Here is a 16,325-nt window from a genome sequence, read left to right as displayed (position 1 = left end):
GTGTAAACTGTTAAGAATAAATTAAACTCATGTCCAATCATTTGCCTGGTCAATAATACAGGACATAGGATGGATAAGACATAACGTCAAACATTCAAATCATTTTTGCTCTGGAAATTTTTGATGATCTCTCAGCACTTAACATGACAATAAGAATTCTTACCAGGAATGATGGGTTATTTATTTCCCTACTGAACCTGTATCTTCCATCCACAATTGATTATTTTTTCCAAAGACTATTCATGACATTTTTTACTGCTGTAATTTTCAGTGTATAAATCAAAGGGTTGGACATGAGTGTAAAAATACAATAAAACACAGCCAAAATTTTGACTATGGACAAATTAAATGATGGCCACATGTAAATTAATCTACAGAGCACAAACAACAGGGTGACAACAGTGAAGTGGTGTCCACAGATGGAGAGGGCTTTGTGTCTCCCCTCTCCACTGTAGGATGTCAAGAACTGCAGGATGACAAGTTAGGAGGCAGCCAGCATGAAGACATTTCTACAGGCACATCACACCGCTGTTGGTGACCACCAGCAAACTGATGACATATGTGTTGGTACAGGCAAATTCCGGCACGGGGTACAAGTCAGAGACAAAGTGGTTGATCACATTGGGCCCACAGAATGGTGACTAAAGGACCAGGAGGAGCTGAACTAATGAATGCAGGAAGTCTCCCAGCTAAGTCGCCAATACCAGCAGGGCTCATAGATGATTGGTCATGATGGTCATGTAGTTCAGGGGCTTGCAGCTGGCCACGTAATGGTCATAGGCCATCACTGTGATCAAAATGATCTCAGTTCTTCCAAATAAATGAGCAACAAAGAATTGAGCTAGGCAACCCTCAAAAGAAATGGCTCCCCCTTCATACAAGGAGTTAGCAATGAGTTTGGGGGTCATCCACGAGGAATAGCAAGTATCAATAAAGGACAAATATGAGAGTAAAAAGTACATAGAAGAGCCCAAGGTGGGGCTGAAGACAATGGTGATAATGATAAGTAAGTTGCCCCAAGAGAGGCCAGGTAAATGACGAAAAAGAGCACAAACAAAACTTTCTGTACCTCAGGGTTTTGCAAGAGTCCCAACATGAAAAGTTCTGTGATGTTTATTGGACTATCCATGAATCCTGAGACACAGCAAGTACTGGGGTAAAAAGAGAATTTCCACAAAAAAATTGTTACTATCTCTTTCAAGACATTTCGAGAAATTGAGGAAATTAGCATTTGTGGAGTATAATTAACTCAAATCCTGAATCCCCAAACAAGGGCCCACTAATAATGTGAATCATTTTCTGTTTTTCTAATTAGTAATTTTGACAAAGTACAAAGTTAAATAGACAAAATAAACAGCTCCCTAAATATTACATCTCTTGTATTTTAACCAAGAATGATTTTTTTTATGTTGGAAATATCATTATGGAGTTTTCATAATAAAACATAAAATTTTATTTATATATACATATAAAAGGTCAGTATATATCAACATTAGCATACTAACAATAATCAGATATGGGAAAATAATTTCCCTAAATACTTTTTACAATTGCTTCTTTAGATACACATTTTGAACTCGCAATTACACTTCTCAGTGCACATGGGCATCTCTTCAAAAATTGAATTCCTCATCTCACTTACTCCTCTTTCTATACTTCCTTGACCAGACACCGTAAACATGGAGTCATTCTTGACTTCTCCCTTTACTAGTCTATCTCATAATTCCAAAATTAGTCACCACATCTTATCGAATCTTGCCCCCTAAACTTCATCCATACATCCATTCGTTTATTTATTCCAAAACGATATTTGAGCACTCACCATACCCTAACCATAGTTCTCAGTGCAAGATTTAGATCATTTAGCAAAATAAGCTGATGGTTGTTCTAACAACATCTTATGGGGCCTCCCATGCCTTATATCTCACCTAGACACCTACTTAATCATCCATAGGGTGGTCACAGTGATATTTATAAAATTCGATCATTTGATCATACCATTACTCAGTTTAAAATTTTATGAAGGCCCCCCTTTGTCTTCAAGATAAAATCTATGCATTTTAGCTCCATTAAAAGTCCCTGGACACTACTGACTTATCCATGTTAAACTCCAGCTCCCAGTCCTGCCCACTACCATGTGTTTTAGGCATATTAAACTACTCAAAATTCCCTGATCAAGTCATGCTCACTCACACCTCATTGCCTTCCACATGCTATCTCCCTTGTCCGAACACACACTTTCACAATTCTCCGGATTTATTCTTATACATCCTTCAAAACTGTGTTCAGGTATCATAACTACAAGGAAGGAGATCTCTTTCGCTACCCTAGGCTAGATTATAAGGATTTCTGTTGTTTTCCTCTAACATTCAGATTTGAACTCTATCCTAGCTCTTTGTACACTATGTTGTATTGTTCTCCAACCACCTTCCCACCCTACTCCTGGAGTAGCTGGAAAGCAGGAATTCTTTGTTTAATATCCATATTGCCAGACCTAGAGCTGTGCCCAATGAGTATTTGTTGAATGAATAAAAAACTAAAACCAAAAAATATAGGAAACTTGCAATATCTGGATCTAAGGAGGTTGATAGCTTCTTACGAGAACTTTTATTAGTTGCTAACATGGCAGAGTGATAGAAACAATAGGATTCTTAATGGGTCATCTTGTCCATCTGGTCTTCCTTCCTCTGCTTTCAATGATGTATGTATTAAGTGACTAGATAGGATTAAAGAAAATTCCTGCAGGGAGAAAAAACTGCCGTGAGAAACTGGATGGTTTCATAATCTTGTCTTCTCTGATTTAGATATCTCCCACTATGATAAGTGATCTGGGTTCAAAGACTGAATAAGGCATCTCATTTATTTATGGGCTACAGGAGACCTCTTGAACCATCACTTTCCATTGTCATTGCTAAAAAGCCATTAAGACCAGTGAGTTTTGTGGTGGTCTGGTGCAAATGTCTTTAATTTAAAGGTGCTAACATATTGACCTAGAAATATTAAGTAATCAGCCCAAGTCACAGAAGCTAAGTTGTGGCAGATTGAACACAGACCCCATGTCTTCTGACTCCCCAGGTTGTATCCCCCTCCTATACCATAAGGTGTCCTCTCAGAACCCAGATTACTCAGCTCACGCAGATGATACAACAAATAGAAAGAAGAGAAAGTTGCTAGCTCTGCTTTTTACAAGCTGTGTATCAGCAGATCCTCTAAAGAATACGGGAAAAAAGTAATTAGAATGTTCATGATGATTAGACAGTTTAGAAAATATTTAAAGGAGCAGGAACAAAATTACTCTCACTACTACCATCAAAAAGAAAAATTATCAACTTTCTAATGTTTTTTCTTTCTTTCCTCTATATACAAATCTTCATTCACTTCTTCTCTGCACTTTGAAACTATACTATATATTTAATATATTATTCTGATTAATAGTATAATTTAAACATTTTCCCATATCATTATAACTTTTTGAAAGCATTGCTTTTATTTATTGTACATTATTCTGTCAAGTAGATGTATCTAATAATGAGTCATAATTTCTAATTCCATGAAGAATCTCAATATGCATTAAGTTGTTTCTGGGTCCATAGGATAATTTCTCAGATGTATATACTGAACAGAGGGCTACAGATATTTTAAAGAGTTTTGATATCTCTCACCAAAGGGTCAGTCCTAATTTACAGAGCTATCACCAAAATGTGGTATGTACCTATTTCTTTCACCCTAGACAGTAATGGATATCAGGGTTTTCCTTTTTTTTTTTGCACTAAATTTCATCTTTCCTTCTTACTTCACATTTGTTTGACTACTGGTGATATTGAACAACTTCCTATGCTTTTGTATCCCATATATTCTCCTTTGGAAATTGTTAAAGCTATCAAGAGTAATTTAGAGTGCACTGAGAAGTACCTTTGTGCATAACCAATCTTTCTCAATCTCAGCTGCCTACATGATAACTCTCGAGGTTTGTTGCTGAAACATCAGTTGGAACCTGTGGAGAAGATCTTATGTCCATCTAATTGATTTTTCTGAATGTGTAACTCAGCACTTTCTTATCCATCATACCACTTTTATTATTACAATGAGACTGAAAATTAGGTTTTATTTTCCCCTTCATAGATGAAGAAATTAAATATCAGTGAAATTTATTCACATGCCTACTATCCCAAGACTAGTAAGCGGTAAAACAGAATTTGACCACAACTATATCCCATGCCAAACATATGCTTTCCATTTCATCATTCTATTAGGTTAGTCAAAATGCCTGAGAGCATCATAAGTCTTTCTTTCCTAAGTAGCACAATTGGATGGAAATAGTACTTTGACTGGAAGTCAGGAAGTCTGGGTTCTAGTCCTGACTCTGCCATAAGGTAACTGTGAAGTCTTTGGAAATTCACTTCGTCTTCCAGAACCATAGTGTTCTCACCTGTGAAGCTGGAGGTAGAGGAAAGGTTATCACCTATAACTCACTGCAACTGGTTGTAAACTGAACTTTTCCCTTGCATTTGTGAGCTACTGTTCTCATTTCATAAATCTCATGATAATCTGATAACTGGTTTGAATCCCAGCCTTTCCCCTTACTGATGGTGTGACCTTGAGCAGGTTTTTAACCTTGTAATGCCTCTGTTTCCTATTCTGTGTTTTTTCTAAAGAAACAAAATCTATTTTCACTCTTTCCCACAGTTATCTCCACAGTAATGACCCTCTGGGACATCTCTCGTCAAGATCACTCCTTTAAATCCCTGTCCACCAACCCTCTGATTTTGGTCTGTGCATCCCCAAAGTTAGTTACCCCAGCAATTGCAAGTCTGAAAGAAGTATTCAAAAAAGTCTGCATGCACCTTGAAAGATGAGCTACCCAAAACCATAAAGAGAATATCACATTCAAATTATTTGTGAGACAAATAAAGTTGGAATTCATCTACAATTCTCTGGATTCATAGCAGGTTTGAAAGGCCCGCTCACAATTTCAATGCCCCAAAATGCCTTCCCCTAGTAGCTGGGGAGGAAACAGACCTAGCTACAACCTTAGCAATGAGACAATTGATCTTACATATTCCATGTTCCTTGCAGACACGGCAACCTAAAGCACATAAAAAAGCTAAAAGATTGGAACCCTTGGATCTAGGACTCCAAACATCTATTTCAGTCTCCTGGTTATACTGCAGTATCTTAGTATCTTGGTCATCAGAAGACACATTTTAAAGAATCCACCAACCCAAGAAAACTATAACCTCTGGTTGTGGTTTCAAGAGACTTTCTTCTAAATTGGGAAAGCCTCATTCATCCAGGCAAGATTTAATATCAAAGTTTACTCTGTGGTTGCTTCTAGAAAAATTTTCTGACTTAAAGATGAGAGGGAAAGTCTCACCAAAATGATAGTGGGAAGAGAAGCATTACCTGCAAACAAGAGGTTCTGGATAGGAGGAGTCAGAAAGAAAACAATCAAGGAATAGAGGTTTGTTTGTTTTTTTTTTTCTTAGAGAGTGAAAACAAACATGTATTGATGTTTAATCCATTTCAGGCTCTGTACTAAGTTGTTTGTATGCATTATCTTATTCAATCTCCACAATAATCCTAAAAGCAAGGGGTGCTATCATTACAATGAAGATGTTGTATCAAAGAGAAGATAATCAGCATGCTCAAGCTTACTGCCCACCACCAGGAGGTGACCCAGTTTGGCCTTTTATTGAAGCCATTTGAATACACATCATGGGTTTGAAAGGAATGATCCTGAAGTACTAGATGGTCACTTGTAGTTGGCTGGGAAAACAGATTCCACCAGCAGGACTAGATGCTCAATCTAGATAAATGCTAGATTTAGGGCCAAAACTTCATTAAATCAGAACTTTCATACCTGGGACCTAGGATCCAAAGATAAATTACATTGGGAAATCTAACCCAAAGAATCCCAAAGAGCATCCTGTCCTTGCTTTTCTAAAGATTGGCACCTGACCTAATATCTTTTGCCAAGTCTTTTTTTTTTTTTTCCTGCTTCTTCTCTCCAAAACCCCCCAGTACATAATTGTATATTCTAGTTGTAGGTCTCTCTGGTTGTGTCGTCCTCTTTTAAGAAGCTAGATGTAGAAGCACAGGTGCTCACCCTTAGTTTCCATTTATGCTTTGTTATAGAAAGGATTGAGGCTTAGGGTGAAACACAAAAACAAAATTAAAAAAAAAAGCAACTCTGGGATTCTAACAGATATGAGTTTCCCAATGAATATTTTATTTCAAAAAGAAAAAATATGTATTACAGTGTTAACCCAGCAAATGAGCAGTTGAGAGGATTGTGGAATCCCTGACTGTGGTCTTCGCAAACCTGGTCCCTTTCTGATGAGCTTTCACCCTGATGGAGCCCCACACCCTCAGCGGATCAGAAAACAACTCTTCCTAGAACAAAACCAAAGTCAGGTTAAAATAGACTTGAGCTGTGAGAAAGTCCTAGATCCTCTATTCATTCACTCCTTCATTCAGTCAACAGCTACCATGTCAGGTAGTGGTTACTTGTTGGGGAGGCAGTAGATGAAATAAGCTTGGTCCCTATCCTCACATATCACATGTTATTCAGGCTGTGATAGAAATTTTCCCAAGAAATAGTATGAGAATGAGGAGGAGCCCCCTCCCCCGCCAAGCTGGATGTCAAGAGTAGTAAACCACCATAAATCTACTCACAAATGCTAAACTCAGTTTCCTCAGAACCATGCAGTCAGTCTCACACTGCACAGAAACACTCAACTCTCACCAAGTCCCTTCCCACTGCCACCTCATGGCCCCTGACTGACAGCCCCTCAGGCCTCTTCATCCACCTCCCTGTGCTCCACCACTTTCTACACCCCATCCCAGCCCTCTTAACCTTGGATACACTTTATTACAAACTCTGCAATGTCCTTCTCTATGTCTAAGCTGCAACCCTGACGTGCAATTGTTGATTAGGGCTCATAAATTTCAACACACTGACCGTTGCTGATGCTTCTAGCTTCCAGACATAATAGTGAGAATCACAAACAAAGAAAGTAAAAAAAAACATCCAAAGAATTTATTTTATAGAATGCTGCAGAATCTCAGAACGAGGTGCTATAGAATTGCTAGGCAAATCCATTGATCTTCACATGTAAAGATGCCCGAAATATATTTTAGATTAAAAAGAAGCTGAATTTTTTAGGAAAGAGTTTTAGAAAATTCTGTATTATCTGTCTTCTTGTATTCTTATGAAATTAAAGGAGCTTGCAGAGGAGAGGTGGAGAAACCATGCAAAAAAAAGTTTATCACAATTCCAAATGGGTGGGTGACTTGCTATGCCGGACTCATTGTCATTACTATATTGTTACTTATTAATTATTGATGTCTTTTTTCTGAATTCAAACCCTAATATCAGGTATAAAGCAGAATTTTGGAAACTTTACTCAAAATTCAGAAAAGAAAAGAGTGGACTTAGGGTCATTACAGATAGGTTATTTCATTGTCTTTTTATGAAATGACATAAAATTTGAATTTAATAGAAAACATATCACCAATGAAGGAAAGCTTACTTGTACAGCCCAGTTGAAACAGTTGAATAATCTACAGATACACGGGAACAAACACCACAGAACACACTGTCTGCCCTTCAGGATCCTGGAAAAGACCAACGATAATTAACTCAGTCACGTTATTGTAGTAACCATGGAACCCATTCAGCTGTGCTGGATGTGAGCTACTGACAGCCCTGCAAGAAAACAAACATTGCTTGTAATAATTCACCTCATTTATAGTACCTTTGACAGTGTAAACCATTTTGCAATAAACACTTTTCACAAACTATTTAGCAAACATATTCATTCAGCATTAAATATTAGAAATCTAATACATGTTTATATAATAGAAAATGAGGGCTCAGAGAAATGGTTATTTACTCAGGATCATCCGGAATATGGTGGATGCCCAGACTTAATAACCAGGCTTTCTGACTTCAATCCAAGGTTCTTTCTAATTCACCAGAAGATATTCTTATTAGGGATCCATTCAAGTTAATAGCTTACATTTTTTCTTTTCATCAATGCGTCTTTCTCATATTATCTCTTTCTTCTTCTCTATTATGTTTTCCACTTTTTCCAGCTTTACTGAGGAATAAGTGACAAATAGAATTGAACAATATTTGAAGTGCACATGGTGGTAACTTGATACACATATACATTGTGAAAGGATTTCCATTATCTAGTTAATTAACACATCCATGATCTCACATATTTATCTCACTTTTTTTTGGAAGAACACTTAAGTTCTACTCTCTTACTAAAAGTCAATTACATAATACACTGTTATCAACTATAGTCACTATGTCTCACATTATATGCTTCAATTTTACTCATATTATAGCTGAAAGTATGTATCCTTTTACCAATTTCTACCTAACCCCTGCACCAGACCCTAGCAACTACTTTTCTTCTCTCTTTTTCTATGAGTTTGTTTTTTTTGTTTGTTTTATTTTGTTTTTAGATTCCACATATAAGTAATGTGGTGCAATATTTCTTTTTCTGGCTTATTTAACTCAAGATCATGCCCTCTGGGTCTATCCATGTTGTCACAAATGGTAAGATTCCGTTCTTTCTCATGGGTGAATAATATTCCATGAACATATATACCATGTTTTCTCTATCCAGGTATCTATTGATGGACGCTTACATTGTTTCCATATCTTGGACATTATGAATAATGCTGTAATTAATGGAGTTGCATATATCTCTTCTATATCCTGTTTTCATTTCTTTTGTTGTATACCAGAAGTGGATTGCTGGATCATATGATAAGTCTATTTTCAATTTTTTGAAGAACCTCTATACTGTTTGCCATTGTAGCTGCACAACTTTACATTCTCACCAACAATGCACAAATGTTCCCTTTTCTCCACTTCTCTGCCAACATTTGTTTTGTCACTTATATGATACCGATTCTAACAATTAAGAGGTGCTATCTTGATTTACAATCCCCTGATGATTAGTAATGTTGATCATCTGTTCATATATCTGTTGGCTATTTGGATGTCTTCTTTGGGAAAGTGTCTATTCAGTTCCTCTTTCTGTTGTTCAATAGGATTTTTGTTGAGCCCGGCCCAGTGGCATATGGGGTAAGTTTGCATGCTCCGTTTTGGTGGCCTGGGGCTTCCCGGTTTGGATTCCAGGTGCAGACCTACACACCGCTTATCAAGCCATGCTGTGGCAGGTGTCCCACCTATAAAAAATAGAGGAAGATCGAAGCAGATGTTAGCACATGCCAGTCTTCCTCAGTAAAAAGAGGAGGATTGGTGGCAGATGTTAGCTCAGGCTAATCTTCCTTAAAAAAATGATTTTTTATTTGTTATTGAGTTATATGATTTATTAAATATTTTGGATATTAGCACCTCATCAGACTAAGATTTGCAGTTTTTCCCCAATTCTGTAGATTTCCTTTCTTTTTTTATGATTTCATTTGTTTTGCAGAAGATTTTTGTTTGATGTAGTCCACCCATTCATTTTTGCTTTGTTGAGTTGACGTTTGGTGTAATATCCAAAAAAATCATAGCCAAAACCAATGTCAAGGAGCTTATCCCCTTTGTTTTCCTCTTGGGGTTTTATGGTTTCAGGTCTTACATTTAAGTGTTTAATCCATTTTCAGTTAATTTTGTGAGTGGTATTTAAGAAAAGGGTCCGGTATCATTCTTTCCCATGTGGCTGTCTAGTTTTCACAACACAATTTATTGATGAGACTATCCTTTCCTCATTGTTTATTCTTGGCTTCTTTGTCATAAATTAATTGATCACTTATAAATGGGTTTATTTCTAGGATCTCTGTATCTCCATTGATCTATCTCTCTTTTTACACAAATAGCATACTGTTTTGACTACAATATCTTTGCAATATAGTTTGAAATAGGGAACTATGATTCCTCCAGTTTTGCTATTCTTTCTCAGGATTTCTTTGGCTATTCAGGGTCTTACTTTTTTCCATCCAAATTTTAGGACTTTTTTTATATTTCTGAGGAAAATATCTTGGAATGATGATAGAGATCGCATTGAATCTGTAGATTTCTTTGGATATTATGGACAAGTTAACAATATTAATTCTTCCAATCCATGAACACAGAATATCTTTCCATTTATTTGTGTCATCTTTAATTCCTTTCACCAATGTTTTGCAGTTTTCAGTGTTCATATCTCTCACTTCCTTGGTTAAATTCATGCTAAGTGTTTTATTATTTTTGTTGCAATTGTAAATGGAATTTAGTTTTTATTTCTCTTTCTCCTAGTTCCTTGTAAATGTATAGAAATGCAACTGATTTTTGTACATTGATTTTTGTATCTTGCAACTTTATTGAATTTGTTTACTAGTTCTATGGCTTTTTCATGAAGTCTTTAGGGTTTTCTATATGTAATATGTCATTTAAAAATAGAGAAAGTTTTATTTCTTCCTTTCTGATTTGGATGTCTTTTCTTTTTTCTTCTTGACTAATTGCTCTGTATAGGGCTTCCAGTACTATATTAAATAAAATAGATAAGGTTAGGCATCCTGTCTTGTTCATGATCCTAGAAGAACAGCTGTCATTTTCTCACAATTGAGTATGATGTTAGCAGTGTACTTTTCATATATGGCCTTTATTATGTTGAAGTACATTCTCTCTATACTAAATTTTTTTAGATTTTTTTAATAATGAATGGATATTGACTTTTGTCAAATTCTTTTTCTGCCTCTTTTGAGGTGATCATATGATTTTTATCTTTTATTTTACAATGTGGTGTATCACACTGATTGATTTGTGGATGAAGAACCATCCTTGCATCCCTGGAATAAATCCTACTTGACATGGTATGACATTTTAATATATTATTGAATTTCATTTGCTGTATTTTCTTGAGAGTTTTTGTATTTAAGTTCACAGGGATACTGTGCATAATTTTCTGTTCTTGTAGTGTTCTTTCCTGGTTTTGATGTCAAGGTACTATTGGCTTGCTAAAGTGAGTTTGGAAGAGTTCTTTCATCTTCTGTTTTGTGGAAGGGTTTGAGAAGGATTAGTATTAATTCTTTCTTAAAAGTTTGGTAGAAATCACCTGCGAAGCCATCAGGTCCTTGGGTTTGGTTTGTTGGAAGGTTTTGATGATTGACTCAATCTTTTTGTTAGTAAAAGGTTTGTTCACACTTTCTCCTTCTTCATTATTCAGTCTTGGTAGGTTTTATTTTTCTAAGAATTTGTCCATTTCTTCTAGGATGTCCAATTTGTTGACATATATCTTTCATAGTGGTCTCTAATTTTCCTTTGGATTTGTGTGGTATCAGTTGTAATGTCTCCTCTTTAATTTCTCATTTTAATTCTTGGAGTCCTCCATCTATTTTCTTGGTAAGCCTAGCTAAGGCTTTGTCTATTTTATTGATCTTTTCAAAAAGTCACCTCTTAGTTTCAGAGATATTTGCTATTGTCTATTTAGTTCCTATCTCATTCCGTTCTCCTCTGATCCTGGTTATTTCCCTCCTTCTACTAAATTTGGGCGTAGTTTGTTATTTTTGTCTAGTTTCTTGGTGTAAAATAATATTGGCCTTCTTTCTTTTTTCTTAATGTAGGCATTTATCACGATGATCTTCCCTCTTAAAACTGTTTTTGCTGTATCCCATATGTTTTGGTAACACGTATTTCCATTTTCATTTATCTGAAGATATTTTTTGATTTCTCTTCTGATTCTTCCTTGATCCATTTGTTATTCAGGAGCATATTGTTTAATCTCCAAATATTTGTGAATTTTCCTGTTTCCTTCTTGTAATTGATTTGTAGTTTCATACCACTGTGGTCAGAAGAAAACATTGATTGATTTCAAACTTCTTAAATTTATTAAGACTTATTTTGTGGCCTAACTATGACATGCCTAGAAAATGCTCCATGTGCACTTAAGAAGAATTTGTATTCCCCTGCTATTGCCTGGAATGATCTTTAAATCTCCGTTAAGTCCATCTGGTGTAATGTATACTTTAACTCCAATGTATTTATATTGATTTTGTATGTGGAGACCTATCAGTTGTTGAAAGGGGGTATTGGAGTCCCCTTTTATTATTGTATTGCTATCTATTTCTCCCTTCAGAACTACTAGCATTTGCTATGTGTGTGTGTGTGTGTGTGTATTCCTATGTTGGGTACATAAATATTTAAAAATGTTATGGACAGCTCATGTTCAACAAAAGAATCAAGAACATACAATAAAGAAAGAAAAGTCTGTTCAATAAAGGGTCCTGAGAAAACTGCAGAGCCACATGAAAAACAATGAAAGTGGACCATTATCTTAAACCATACACAAAAATTAACTCAATATGGATTACAGACTTGAATGTAAGACCTGAAATCATAAAACTCCCAGAAGAAAGAAAAGGCAGTTCAATAGGCTGTTTGACATCAGTCTTAGCAATATTTTTTGGAATATGTCTCTTCAGACAAGGGAAGCAAGAGAAAAAATAAACAAATGGAACTATATCAAACTAAAAGTCTTTTTCATAGCTAAAGAAATTGTCAAAAAAATGAAAAACAACTTGCTGATTGGGAGAAGATATTTGTAAATGAATAATTTGATAAAGGGTGAATATCCAAAATATATAAAGAACTCATACACTTCAGCAACAAAAAAAGCAAAAAATCCAATTTACAAGTGGGCAGAGGATTTGAGCAGACTTTTTTCCAAGGAAGGTACACAGATGGTCAACAGGCACATGAAAAGATGTTTAACATCTGGGGCCAGCCGGTGGCATAGTGGTTCAGTTCATACTCTCCACTTCAGCAGCCCAGGGTTCACAGGTGTGGATCCTGGACACAGACTTACACTCTGCTCATCAATTCATGCTGTGGCAGCATCCCACATACAAAATAGAGGAAGATTGGCACAGATATTTGCTCAAGGACAATCTTCCTCAAGCAAAAAGAGGAAGATTGGCAATAGATGTTAACTCAGAGCCAATCATTCTCACCAAAAAAAAAAAAAAAATGTTCAACATCACTAATTATTATGAAATGCAAATCAAAACAACAATGAGATATCATGCCTGTCAGAATGGCTATTATTAAAAAAGACAATAAATAACAAGCATTGAAGAGCATGCGGATAAAAGAACACTTTTGCACTGCTAGTTGGAATGTAAATTGGTGCAGCCACTATGGAGAACAGTGTGGAGATTCTTGAAAAACTTAGGAATAGAATTACCAGATAATCCAGTTATTCTACCTCTGGGAATTTATCCAGAGAACATTAAAACACTAGTTCAAAAATATATATGCACCACAGTGTTCATTGCAGCATTATTCACAATAGCCAAGACTTGGAAACAACCTAAAAGCCCATCAATGGATGAATGGATAAAGAAGATAAAGTATGTATATACACAATGAAATACAAGATAGCCATAAAACGTATGAGATATTGCCATTTGCAACCACATGAATGGACCTTGAGGGTATTATTCTAAGCAAAGTAAGTCAGATGGAGAAAGACAAATACCAAATTATTTCACTCGTATGTGGAAGATAAACAAACACAGATGCAGAGAACTGATGGGTAGTTACCAGGGAGAAATGGGGGTAAGAAGAGAGCAAAAGGGGTAAAGATGCACATGTGTGCCTTGAAGAATGGTTAATAGACTTTTCATTGGAAACATGATGTAGTCTACACAGAAGGCAAAATATAATTATGTACATTTGAAATCTATACAGTATAATAATTAATGTTACTAAAAAATAAATATTTACAAATGTTATATCCTTTTGTTGGATTGACACCTATATCATTATGTAAAGATCTTTGTCTCTTATTACAGTCTATGGTTTAAAGTCTACATTGTATGATATAAGTATAGCTGCTCTGCTTTCTTTTGCTTTCCAGTTACATGGAATTCATTGCATTCAATAGCTCTGTCCTATTAGGGGATCCCCATGACACATTTCCATTCCTGAATTGCTTGTTTCATTTTTCTCTACCTCAGGGATTCATCTTCCCACTATAAGTCTCCCCTTTCAAAAAAGTCATCTGCACTGTTTCTTTATTCAATTACACCAATATACATGCCAGATTTATTTACCAGTCTTGCAGCTTCAATAACTATTATATGACAAATGCTCAAAAACTCTGTAGGGAATTCAACTTACTAGTTTGTCTCCATCATTTCACTATTACGTTCACAACTCTTGCACCACTGCTAAAACCACTCAGAGATTCTGAACTCAAACAGCTTGTATTCTAAGGCTGATTCTTAAATTTTGAATCTCTAATTCAGTATGTTGTGCATTTGGGTGACAGAGAATGCCCATTAATCCTCAAATAAATTCTCCTTTTTCCTTGAGCAGTTTGAGTCATTTCTGTTTCTCACAAGCAAAACATTCTAATACATAAGCCTAAGACAAAACTAAACAATAGCAACAACAAGCAAGCTCAAATGCAATTAATACTCAAAAAACACAACTGAAAAATATTCCATTTACAAAAGCCAAGAGATATTTTAAAATAAAAAGCACTTAAATATCTAAAATAATTATACAGATAAAGGCATAAAAGTACTGGGGAATGCAAGAGAACACATGTAAAAATTGGAAAACTTTTACATCCACTACACAAAAAAATCCTTACAAAATCATGGTCAATCGTCAAATTCAATATAATGAAGATTTCAACTGTCTCTGAATTGATCTACAAATTTATGCAACCTCAATCAAAATCCAATGAATTTTTATTTGTGATTTGATTACATTACTCAAAAGGTAATCTTCAAGATAGATATTCTAAAATAGCTATAAATATAATAAAATATAATACTAGAGATGACAGCATCATAGTGGCACAAGACGACCCTCCATTTTTCTCCCTTTTTTTAAACAACTAATTAGGTATCAATCATGAACAACAGGGCCTCTGTGAGAATTATGGGATCCAGCAACATATGCCAAGTGACCAAGGAGGAGTCTTACTTATCTGTACCCAGTTATAGGCAGGCAGACCTTGACACGGGCTGCCCAACCAGCAGAGCAAATAAACGTGCCTTAAGCCTGTTAGGTCATTCTTGGGTAAACCTGGAGATTGCTGAATAGGGCAAATACTCACCAATGAAAGGGATGTGTAGTAGTCCAGCCTTCCTGAGAAGAGATTCCAGCATGATGTTGGAACAATAATAAATATGAGTGTGTATGCAGTGAGTGCAGAGGGTAAGAAATTTACCAGCACCACTTATGCCCACCTGACACAGCATGGAGCTGAGCATTTCTGACAGCAACCTATTCCTCAAGGAAAGTGAAATTAGTGAGTAACTGCCTGGCTAACCCAGCTGTGCAGGTTAGTGCTGGAGAAACCTGTTTCTCTCCAGCCACATCCAGAGTACTGAAGTGGGACCTCCATAACTAGGAGGAGGGCAGAGATCTGGAAAGAGGCTGATAAGAATATTAAAGGGCATTAAAGAGAGTTGTTTGCTGCTGACAGACCTCCAGACTTCAGAGAAAGCCCACCCAGGATCTTATAGGAGCACCTCACTGGAGGATCACCCTATTGGGCCCGGGCACTCCACATTACCTCCCAGTCTACAGCCAGATCCTTGTGCACATTCCCGAGAGGGGTGGCAAGAGAAATTCCTGGAAAAGGAGTGATATCAGAAAAACAGATGAGGATCTGTAGGTAAGACAGAAATCACAAACTCATGCTATAGCACCACCTTCTGGAAATAAAAAAGATATTTCAATCAGCCAGCCTGGTAAATTGTAAGAACCAAGAAGAGACATACAATTTGGAATTCTGCCACAAGAGGGAGCAAGAAATGTGGAGTAGATGTATTAATGCAGAGAGAAAATCTCAGATATAACAGGATAGCTTACCCCATCTGAAGACAACTAGTAAAGATTTAAAGAGAGTCAAATACTTAAAAATCAAAAGCAGCAATGCAACACTACAAGGAACATGAAAAATCAAGGAAATATGTCATCAACAAAAGACAACAATAATTCTCAAATAACTAAGTGCAAAGGCATAGAATCTTGCAATCTAGCTGATAAGGAATTCAAAATAGCTATTTGAAGAAATTCAACAATCTACAAGAATACACACATAAAAAGTAAAATCAGAAAAATAGTGAACAAAATCAGAAATTTATCAAAGAGATATAAATCACTTAAAAAACAAATTCTGGAGCTGAAGAATTCAATGAATGAATGGGAAAACACATCAGAGATATATGCAGCAGAATAGATCAAATGCAAGATAGAATAAGTGCTCTTAGAAGACAGGAACTTTGAATAACCTAATCAGAGGAGAACAAGGAAAAAAAAATTAAAACAATGAAGAAAGCTTATGAGATTCAATCAA

General features: G+C 35.9%; 1 pseudogene; it reads right to left on the bottom strand.

Moving 5' to 3' along the window:
- Positions 1-220: 220 nt before the first annotated feature.
- LOC138916788 (olfactory receptor 4C3D-like) lies at positions 221-1,129 on the bottom strand (annotated as a pseudogene).
- Positions 1,130-16,325: the final 15,196 nt, after the last annotated feature.

This window comes from Equus caballus, chromosome 12, assembly GCF_041296265.1.
Source record: "Equus caballus isolate H_3958 breed thoroughbred chromosome 12, TB-T2T, whole genome shotgun sequence".
Classification (NCBI taxonomy): Eukaryota; Metazoa; Chordata; class Mammalia; order Perissodactyla; family Equidae; genus Equus; species Equus caballus.
Note: the sequence above shows the minus strand (reverse complement) of the source record. Positions and strands in the feature narration are given on the sequence as shown.